Source organism: Chaetura pelagica, unplaced genomic scaffold (assembly GCF_000747805.2).
Source record: "Chaetura pelagica isolate M959 unplaced genomic scaffold, ChaPel_1.0 scaffold39, whole genome shotgun sequence".
Classification (NCBI taxonomy): Eukaryota; Metazoa; Chordata; class Aves; order Apodiformes; family Apodidae; genus Chaetura; species Chaetura pelagica.
Window position 1 is genome coordinate 379,119 of NW_009954614.1, and position 10,690 is coordinate 389,808.

Genomic DNA, 10,690 nt, shown 5'->3' on the forward strand with positions numbered 1-10,690 from the left:
ATGGCTTTCTGATTATTTTTTGTTTATATTGGACTACACAAATTATTTTGTTTATTTTATGGATTGCCATTACTATCATGGCAAGCTGTTTGAACCTACTGTTTGGTTCGTCCACCCACAAATTTCAGGAAAGTACCCCATTGTCTTTTTTGCTTTTTGATGTGGTTAGTAAGCCCTTTTTGGAAACTGCTGTTACTTATTTATGTTGATTATTGTTCCCCTTCTTAGATTGTTTTGGCGTTCTTTGTGGTGTGTTTTTTGTGGGTTTTTTTTTCTTCAGGAGCTCTTTCTGTTCCTCTCCTGCCAAGACAGTGGGCTGGATGGAGACCTGTGTGAAAGAGTGGGAGTGGGGACAGTCCTGTTAGTGAAACACTTGATTTTAATTTTTTTTTCCCCCATTACTGCTTCAGCCATTATTTGTCTCTCACTTATAAAACATTTGTTATCGCTTCAGGAACATGAAAATACTGGAGGGATATCTGCATGTTCACTTCTCCCCCCATGGTGCACAAGCACAGGTTCCTCACCTACACAGTTGCTACAGCTTGGAGCTGCTCTAGTAATGTTGAATTTGGTAAAAGGATCATATATTGCACAAAAGCAAAGTGTTGCCTTCTGCATATCTCTTTTTTGTTTGTTTTTTTTTTATCAGGTAAACGAATTCTAGGAATTAGGAATTCTAATTCTTTCCAGCCTTGCCTCTGATACTTAGCACGTGAGTCCATGGGAACTTTGTCTTTAACCTGTAGCTTCTTGCAGGTATGCTGAGGATCTCCATGGCCTGAAGACTCCTGGGCAGTTTTCCGTTAATTGAATGCAGTTCTAAGTGTTATGATGTTAATCTAATGGACCCTTCTTTTAGTCTCAGCCCTCTAATTATAGTATGCTTGGTGATTTTTATTTACTAATAAGATAAGCTGCTGTGAAAGGCTAGATGTAACAACTCAACTGCACTGCTTAGTTGTCTATAGGAAGGCATTCTGATGTGCTAATGTGTGGAAGGGTAATATGGAGTTTCAGTGCTTCCTTAAAACAGCTGTGCAACCCACTGCCTCAGAAAGCAGCTTATCTCTAGCATGCTCTAACAAGGAAATAACATTTTTTTTAGTAATAAGAAAGAAAATTAGTATTGATTCAAAATACTTGTCCTTAAACGCAAATATTTCTTATGCCAACAAATACAGTTTGATCTCAAAACTTTCTTCTTTAAAAAAAAACAACAGCAACAAGAAACAACGTACTTGTTTGGGAAATCACTCTGCTTATGTTATCTATTCCTATTATTCTTTCTGACCTGCCTTATTTCTGTTTCACAAAAATTCTTACAAATCTTGCTCCTAAGGTTTCTGGTCTGCTCCTTTTAACTTTTGCAGAGTACTCTGCTAGTGAAACTTTGCAGCTCCCTCCCCTGTTGGTTTATTGAGGTATTTTGGGAAGCATAATATGAGAGAGGGTGACAGAAGATTGGAATAAAAAAAGGGGGGGGAAGGGGAATGGGATGGGGGAACTACTGGGAAAAGGGTTCCACTGTTCTGTTTTAGAAAAAGGAAAGTTTGCTTTGAAAGTTTAACTTCAAAATCTCTGATTTTTATTTTTTTTTAGTTGTTATTATTGCATAGCCCATACTTGACTGCTTACATTGTAAAATGCACTGTTACTGTGCAAAAGTAGTATGTGTACTAGCTGATCAGAATTCAGGACTTCTAATGCTGTATCATAAAAAATGCCAGGTGTTGTTAGTAATAATCTGTAGCCATACTTTAGTTTTGAGGCTCTGGAGCTCCTGTCACAATAAGTTACATCACAGAAGCACCTGTGTTCATGTGAACCAGTATTTTATAATTAATTTACCAGTGTTCAGTCAGTTGCATTGCTACTTAGTTGGCTTAAAATTACCAGCCATATGAAGTTCATGTTCTCAGAAGTACAATACATATGCAATAACATACTGTTCTTTTTCAGTGGATGTCAGGATTTTGCCATGCAAAACAGTCGTGTTTACTTTTTCCAGTTTTCTAATAATAGCATGAAACCCGCTCCCACTGCTCTTTTTTTCAAAATCAATCCTTAAAATGAAAGCTAGGTTGCTAATGTCTCATGTCACATTAAATTATCTTATGTTTTACAAATTGTCAAAAGATGAACTTAAATGTATTAGAATCGTATTACTCAGGCACCAATGCACAAGGGAGTGTAACTAATTTCTCTGTGATTCAGGGGGCACCTTTGAAGATTAAGTTAACTTGTTTAGCAAAAGAAGTGTAAATTTAGAAACTTCATGTTAGGCCATCTTTTTAAAAACAGCTTTTTCTTGGAGGATCGGTACGTAGATCTGTAAACTTGGCAAGATAGTGATTGGGCCAAATTTAGTTTGCTTAAGAGTTGCTTAACAGTTCTCAGTAAAGAGAAGAAAAGACAGTAAGAAAAGGATGGAAGAAATCAAGGAAATTGGGATGTGTGGAATAAGTTTGTTCGGGCTGAAGTAGTGTCATGCTAATGTTCATTAATAGTGAAGAAACCCAAGCCTCTTGAGGCTCAATGAAATAACCAGGATAAAAGATGCTTGGCAATAGACACATCAAACTGCTTTTGTAGACCATGATGGTGCTTAGGACAGCCTGTGTGTTTCTGTGTTTCCTTCAGCCTGCCTCCTTTCTGGCTCTTCAGACTGAGGACCTCATAGTTGTTGCAGCACATTGGGTGCATTCTGAGCTTCCCAGTGTAGTTTAATCGAGAAAGAATTCAGATTGTGTACTCCCAGCATACTTTGTGATGTAAACAAAAGCACTCTTAGTGAGGAGGATCTTTACGCTTGTGACCTGAACACACTAGTGTAGGCGTGCCTGTCCCTTAAGAGGGAAACAATCCCAACATGTTAAAACCATGGAGTTGAAAACATGTAAAAGAATGGCAGTACTTGGCAAGAGAACACCAGGTACCCCAAGGTTTTAGTAAAAATACAAGTTTGTAATACAGTCCAGTCAGAACTGGGAGAGTTTAGCCTGCTAAGAAAGGATGTAACCAGTAGAGGGGGATTAAGTGGTAACACTACCAGTTCAGAGGAAATGGTGTAATACGGCTTTTGAAAAGCAGGCAGTTATGAATAAAAAGACTTAGCAGCTGTCAGGTGTCGTTGCTATTCCTGGTATCATCTGTATGATTGTGCATGTTTAAAGATGTTACTAGGGGAAAGCTTTGCAATGCTTTTTTTTTACTTAAAATCTCACTCTGCAACTAAATCTCTATATGTTTTAATCTTATCCACTAACATTAATTAGCATAAACTTACCCAGAAAAAAGTGTCTAAAAAATGATGCCACAAGTAACAAATTCAGTGAACCAGGAACTGCATGTTATTTTCAATGATAACAATATTTCAGGGTTTTTTTCACCATTTGTTATAATATCAATGGATTACTTGGTTGCTATTCAGCATCATTTTCTGTGACATATGATTTCTCTGGCCTGTAGTTACATTCTTGTTTTAGAGGAGTAAGAGTGAACAAAGGGTTGCTTCTCTAGGGTGTTCTTTCTTCTGGGAAAGGTGATGCTTTTCTCTTGTAAATCTTTTTTCTTCCTTCTTTTGTTAGGAGATCTTTTACCTTGTTAAGGTAGTTTTCAAAGGGAAATTGTTACTCTTTTTTGAGGTGCCTAGAACCCATGGATAATTGTCTGGGTTTTAAGTCCTTTGCTGAGGTTTAAATTAAGAGCAGGTTAATTCACTAAGAAAAATTTGGCAGCAGTTTCAAAGCAGGCTGAATTGATCTTTAAACTAATTCAATCTAGTGGTTAGAAAGTATTGCTGCATATTGCAATTAAGGTTCGAGCCTTAATATTTCTTTAACTGGTACCATTATAAAATAAGGACAATAAATTTTATCTTAGAAAACAATTGCAGAATAACCACTTCAGTGCTGACTTGCAATATTAGCTTATGTGCAGACCTTTCACATTGTTGCAGTTTCGGGAAATTAAAAGACACATATCCAAAATCAAATACTTCAGGTCGCAGGAATATTTTTAAGTACCTTATTTCTTTTTCACCTGTTTTATAAGTGTTGAAGTTACTTCTCTATCTACTCTGATATGTCATGCAATGGTTCAAAACAGGATAAAAAGCAAAAACCCCTTTTCTGGATAATAAGTGCCATGCTTTCTCTGAGGTGTCTGTTCTCTCAGCTTGTCAGGTAATGCATTTTCATAAATAAGTCCTTGATTTAAGCAGGATCCAGAATATCTCCATGATTTCTTCAAGGGTTTAGCAATGCCTGAGTTGTTAAGTGAATGACAGTTGGTCTGATGCAGGCATCCTACTAAATAGAAACACTTCAATCAATTCCTAACATAAAGAAAAGTTTAAAGCTTTATTCAGGGAAAAGATTTAATGAAGAGATAATGTGCACCTTTCCCTTCAGCAGCAGTTCAACACACCCTGACCAAAATTTGGAAAAACTTCTGTACATCTAATACTTATGAGCTACACTAAGTGCATCTCATAAAATGCTGTATTCCATTATAGGGAATCCCCCTTAGTCTTATTACTCATGTTTTATTGGAATAAAGCTTTACATTACATACAGAATATATTTCTTAATAACAACATGAGATTAAAAGATTGAATTTGAGGCTTATTTCTCCATTAGCCACACTTTTACTTAGGATGGTGTTTATTTTGCTTAAAAAAAACCCCAAAAACAAACCAAACAATTTAAAAAAATATACACTAAAAACCACAAGCAAACAAAAACTTTTATTCTCTGGCTTTAATAACAATGAATGCTTCAGTGAGGAAACATGGATTATTCAGAATTTTGGCTCTTGTGTGTTAAGAGAAATCTTTTCCCTACTAAAGGTTCTGTTGTGTTGGGCTTAAAAAAAAAAACACAACAAAACAGTGGAGTGTTGGTTATTCTGTTACTTATCCAGCTAACAAGGCATAGTCTGATTAAAGGTCGCTTGCATTCTTACAAACTTAGGCTTTAATATTTTGTTCTTACTCTTTTTCTGTATGCTATACATATTGTTTACTGCTATATGAAACTTGTATACCAAGAGTTAGACTCTGTTTTTCTGTTTGTTCTGTAATAAGAATGAAGTATTTTCTGCCTGTTTGGAATAACTTACAGATATAATTTGTATACATAAGCTATCTTTTTTCTTCTTAAATTTATTTCTGGAAGCATAAATGGAGAGAGAAATAAGTTGTTCCATGAAACCAGATGGGATTCTGCAAGATTTGCAATCAAAAGCTTTTACAATCCTGTTTGTCTCAAATATGTACGAATTCTGCTTGTTAGATTGGGGCGTACTCACACAGGGAATATTTTGCATTTTATTTCTCCAAACTAAAGATGCTTTTGGAATATACTAGTACATGTGCTCAGTTGAATGTGATAATAGTTTACTTATATATATACACATATACACACACATTCTATTTCTCAAACATTTTCAATAATGTTTTGTAAAGGGCTCCAATTATTGGGTTAAAAAGTATCCTGTGTTTTGAAATGCAGCAGGATAGACACAAGGGTGGAATTGGTGTGTCTCTGACAGTGTTTTGCAGTCAGTGGTTCTAGGAAGCCTTGGGGTCTGGGGACTAGATTTAAGAAATCTTTGAAAGGTAACTAAAAGAAGTCTCCTATTCAAAGGCTTAAGTTTACATAGACTTGCACCACAATTCAAAGCTGATTAGTAATCTGCAAATTTTAAAATGTACTTTTACATACTTGCATGGAAATAGGTTTAGCCTTTAGAATATCAGTAATTTGATTTCACAGAATCACAGAACGATAGGGGCTGGAAGGGACCTCTGGAGATCATCAAGTCCAACCCCCATGCCAGAGCAGGACCACCGCAGAATCTAGAGCAGACCACACAGGAACACATACAGACAGATCTTGAAAGTCTCCAGAGGAGACCCCACAACCTCTCTGGGCAGCCTATTCCAGTGCTCTGTAATGCTAACAGTAGTTTTTCCTCATGTTAAAGTGGAACTTCCTGTGCTCTAGTTTGCATCCATTGCCCATTGTTCTATTACAGGGCATGACTGAAAATAGATTGGCCCCCTTCAGATATTTGTATACATTAATAAGATCCCCTATCAGTCTTCTCTTCTCTAGACTAAACAGCCCCAGCTCTCTCAGCCTTTCCTCAAAGGCAGATGTTCCAGTCCTTTTCATCCTTATACCTCTCTGTTGGAATCTCTGAAGTAGATCCCTGTCCCTCTTGAACTGAGGAGCCCAGAACTGGACACAATACTCCAAGTGAGGTCTCACTAGAGCAGAATAGAGTGGGAGGAGAACCTCCCTTGGTCTGCTGAACACACTCTTCTTAATGCACCCCAGGATACCATTGGCCTTCTTGGCCACAAGGGCACATTGTTGTCCCATGGGTAACTTGTCCATGAGGACTCCAAGGTCTTTATCCACGGAGCTACATTCTAGCAGGTCAGCTCCTAATCTGTACTGGTGAATGGTGTTACTCTTCCCCAGGTGCAGGACTCTACACTTACTCTTTTTGAACCTCATTAGGTTAATCTTTGCGCAGCTCTCCAGCTTGTCCAAATCTTGCTGAATGGTCACACAGCCTTCAGGTGAATCAGCTAATCCTCCCAGCTTTATGTCATCAGCAAACTTGCTGAGGGTACAGTCCTCTCTTCCAAGTCATTGATGAAGATATTGAACATTGATCTGTGGTAATTCCACTAGGTACAGGTCTCCAGCTGGACTCTGCATCATTGATCACTACCCTCTGAGCTCTATTTCTTAGCCAGTTCTCAATTTGATATTTGAAAGTGTGTATATTTGTACAGAAAGCTGTATATTCCTTTTTTAACTACAAATCTAATATTCAAAAGACACTGAGGATGGAAAACTGTTACATTACAATATAGAAGTTGATGGTTATGTATTTCATGGTTTTCCTTTGTTTGCATGTAAGACGCCTTTTTGAAAATGCAGATTTTCTTGAGATCCAGTAAGAGTGTTTTGCAATGGTTAGCGTTGTTAAGAGCACAAGTGAGTTTCAGCTTTGTATTCACACAAGTGTAAATTATATGAGGTGCTATCAAAACTATCTCAAAACTCTTCCAGATAAACTATGCTAATCAGCTGAAAGTTATAAATTCTGTTGGAATTAACAGAAAAATACTTCGGTTCTCATCTGGAGTAGTTAGGTGCATATACACCACTGTAGTATAAGGCTTCTGAATGCTTTTTGCTTCAGGTGCAGCAAAAGTTTATTTTAAAAGAGGTTCAGTAGGTGTGTTGGTCATTTTTTATTCTGGGATTGTTGGGTTTTTTTCCAATTAGTTTTACCCAGTAGCAGAAGTACTAAAATGGAAATGTTAATGTCACAATTTATAGTATGGAACCTAAACAGAAGAGGCCTTCTGAGAAACTGATTTAAAGATTTTAATTACTACACTGAACTCTGGCCATAGGTGGCACAGTGTATAAATCTTATCCAAAATAAGAAAAAACACAGTTACAGCTCTCAGTAACTGCAGTTAACACCACGAGTCACTTCCAGCTGTCTTCTCCAGACATTAAGGCATTTGAACAAAAGCAGCTGACTGTGTGGTGGTCATTTAGACTGTTTTCAGTAAATCAAATGGAGGAACTGTGTGTTCACAGTTAAAGGATGAGTATTGCTGGAAGCTGCACAGTGCATGCTTTACAGCACATGGTCATAGCTAGAGAGAAAATATATCCTAGAAATCCTTGTTAACATGCTTTATCTGTGTAACAATATATCCAAGACCCAAATCTGCAATCCTGTTGTTTGCCTTCCTTTTAGAATAAGCATATATTAGAAATCTTAAAACCATCAGTATTTGTTTCATCATCTGGATGATTAACATTGTCAAAAAAATGACTAGGAAATATTACATGTGATCACTCTTTTATGTGTGTGTATTAATTCATGGTTTCATGCCACCTATTAGAAACCTTGCCAGAATATATACAGGAAAGGAAAAGGATAGGTAAGGGACTACCCATTATTAAAATACTGCTGCTATTTGTGCCATATCTAGCTGTAGACATATTTTGTAAGAGCCTGGAAGATAGGATTGCCTATTAACAAGAAAAAGAAGCCAAGACAAAATATTTTATAGATAAATGCATTAGACTTGGGAAACAGAAAATTAACTATGCTTTTGTTTAGCAGGGTTGTACCTCAAAGCATAAAACTGTTTCTTATTGTAACGGTCCAACAGTACAAACAGAGAATGTATTTTCATTTATTTGTGCTAACTGTGCTTGCAGGAAAAATGTTTACATTGGTGGGCTTAAGACCACATTTCTCCCCTAGTTATGACTTTAATGTATTAGAAAAGTTCTAAAACTGGGTGTTAGAGGAAGGCTCTTCATAAACAAGTGAGATGGAAACTTGCTTCCCTTTTTGGTATCCAAACAAAACAAAAGATTTAACTCAAGATTTTAAAGACCCATAAAAGGGAGGAAATTCAGAAAGCACAATTAAAATTTCACCATCTGTTCACTCTAAAGCAGTAAGGAGAAGGGGGAGGTTTCCCTTATGCAAAACCATTATAATCTGAATTGTAGTAGAAAATCAGTGGATATGGAATAAGCACAGCACCCTCCCCTCTCTTACATGAGATACTGATTCAACTGGAACTCTGGGCAGAATGAACTATGAAAAAAATGTACCGAGAGCCTCAGCTTGACACTCTCCTCTTCTGCGCCATTGTTTCCCTCTGCAACTGTGTTTTAATGGTTTCTCACTGCCTTGGGCGATGCAATATTACTTCGCATGGGCCGTGTGTGTGTGCTTTAATCTGAGGCAGCAAGGAACCTGTTTCCCCCATCTGTTTTGGCCTGCATGTGTTGGTACTGTTGTTAATGCTGACAGCTGTGTTAATATGCGAGGCCACCTGCCACGTGGTCGGTCGACCCTGCGTCTTTGGGTAACAGCCTAACTTCTCTCCCCATGTGGAAGGTGTAGATGGCTAAAACTGGGTTCCTGTTGGCAACTCTGCTGGCAGTTCCCATTTTATTATTTTAAATGTGTCAAAATAATTTACTCTTAAGTCATGCACTCGGTTGCTCCAGGGTACACAAAGCCAAAAGGATTATCTAACCTGAGCCATGTTAATCTTTTATATTGATACAATTTACTACTTTGATCAGAATTTACTTATGTGCCTCCAGTAGGACTGCCATGTGGTTAATTTCTGTATTTTCGGCTTTTAGATGCAGTGAAGAAAGGAGAAACAGATTTGAGCACAACATGTTTCTGTTTGGGATTAGCATTTCTGATGAGGTTGGCTCTTTGTGCTTGGACAAGCACAGCCCTGGTAATGATTCATGCTGCACTGTGGTGCCCCTCCGGGTGCCTCACTGGTGTGGACAGATTTTGGATGTGCCTAGGTGTTCTGACTGCCACTGTCTCAGTGCAAAACACTCCCCATATTATAGGTAACTACGTGAGGATTAATTAATGCTGATATAATTTTATGATACTGGATCCTTTGTAAAGGCTAATTACTGTATTCAGGTTTGCTAACGCTTAGTGATTAGACCTTAGTTAAGCAATAGGTAGGGAAGCTGTGAGATGCATGTGGCAAAGAAGGAATAAAAGCAATAGTCACTGAAAGCCTAAGCCCCCCTGCAACCTGTTTGTACAGTGCCAATGGTTTTGGACCCTTAATTACTTTTATTTTGAATGTCAGAAGGAGTGTCTCCTCTATTATGTTTATGGGGGCTGCTGTTGCGTTTTGTAGTTTTAACTCTGATTGCCATTTCCCTGAGAATTGCCAACTAAGTGTAGGTACTCTCAAAAAATGTGTTTCCTTTTTTCTCCATACTGTTCTGGAATGAAATATTTCATATTTTTATGTTAGGTTTGGGGCATCCGTATCACCAACACAGTTGTATGTTCCTTGGCTGGAGAATGAAAACTAGGGGAGACCTTGTTGTTTACTAAGTGCTGGTCCCCTGAATAAGGTTTGTGAATGGTAATTATACCATAACAAAGCTACTTTTTGTAACCTATGAAACAACCAGCTAGTACCAATGCAGACTGACTGGTAAAGATTTAAGCATATGTTCAATATCCACTTATGTCTGGTTTTAAAAATCTACATCAAAGCTATATGAGACCTGGACAATACAAAGGGGAGCTGTCTGCATATTTCTTAAAGATTTTGCTCATGGCTGAGTCCATGGAAAGTAGACAGACAAGTAGCTAGTAGTATATATTTCCAGGTTGTTTCATTGCTGCTGTTCTGCATCTGGGCCTAGACTGCCAGCTTCATATCCACCTCAAGTTTCAGCCACACCATGCTGATAGTGTAGCACAGCAGTGAAGAATGTGGGCAAAGAGGCTTTGGGTATAGAGGGGGTGGATTGAGGCGAACCACTAGAAAAAAATCTTCCAGAAAAGAGGTGAGAACTGGCACAGGCTGCCCAGAGAGACAACTGAGTCTCCATCCTTGGAGATATTCAAAAGCTACCTGGACATGGTCCTGGGCAACTGGGTCTAGGTGGCCATGCTTGAGTGGGGGTGCTTGGACCCCGGAGGTGACCAGCCTCCCAAGGTCCCTTACAGCCTCAGACACTCTGAGATTCTGTGAGGTGACACAACAGGAGCTGATAAAAAGGTGTGAGATGTAGGCAGTCACAAAGAACAGCAGAGATGCTCATCAAGATGAGAAAGAGGAAAG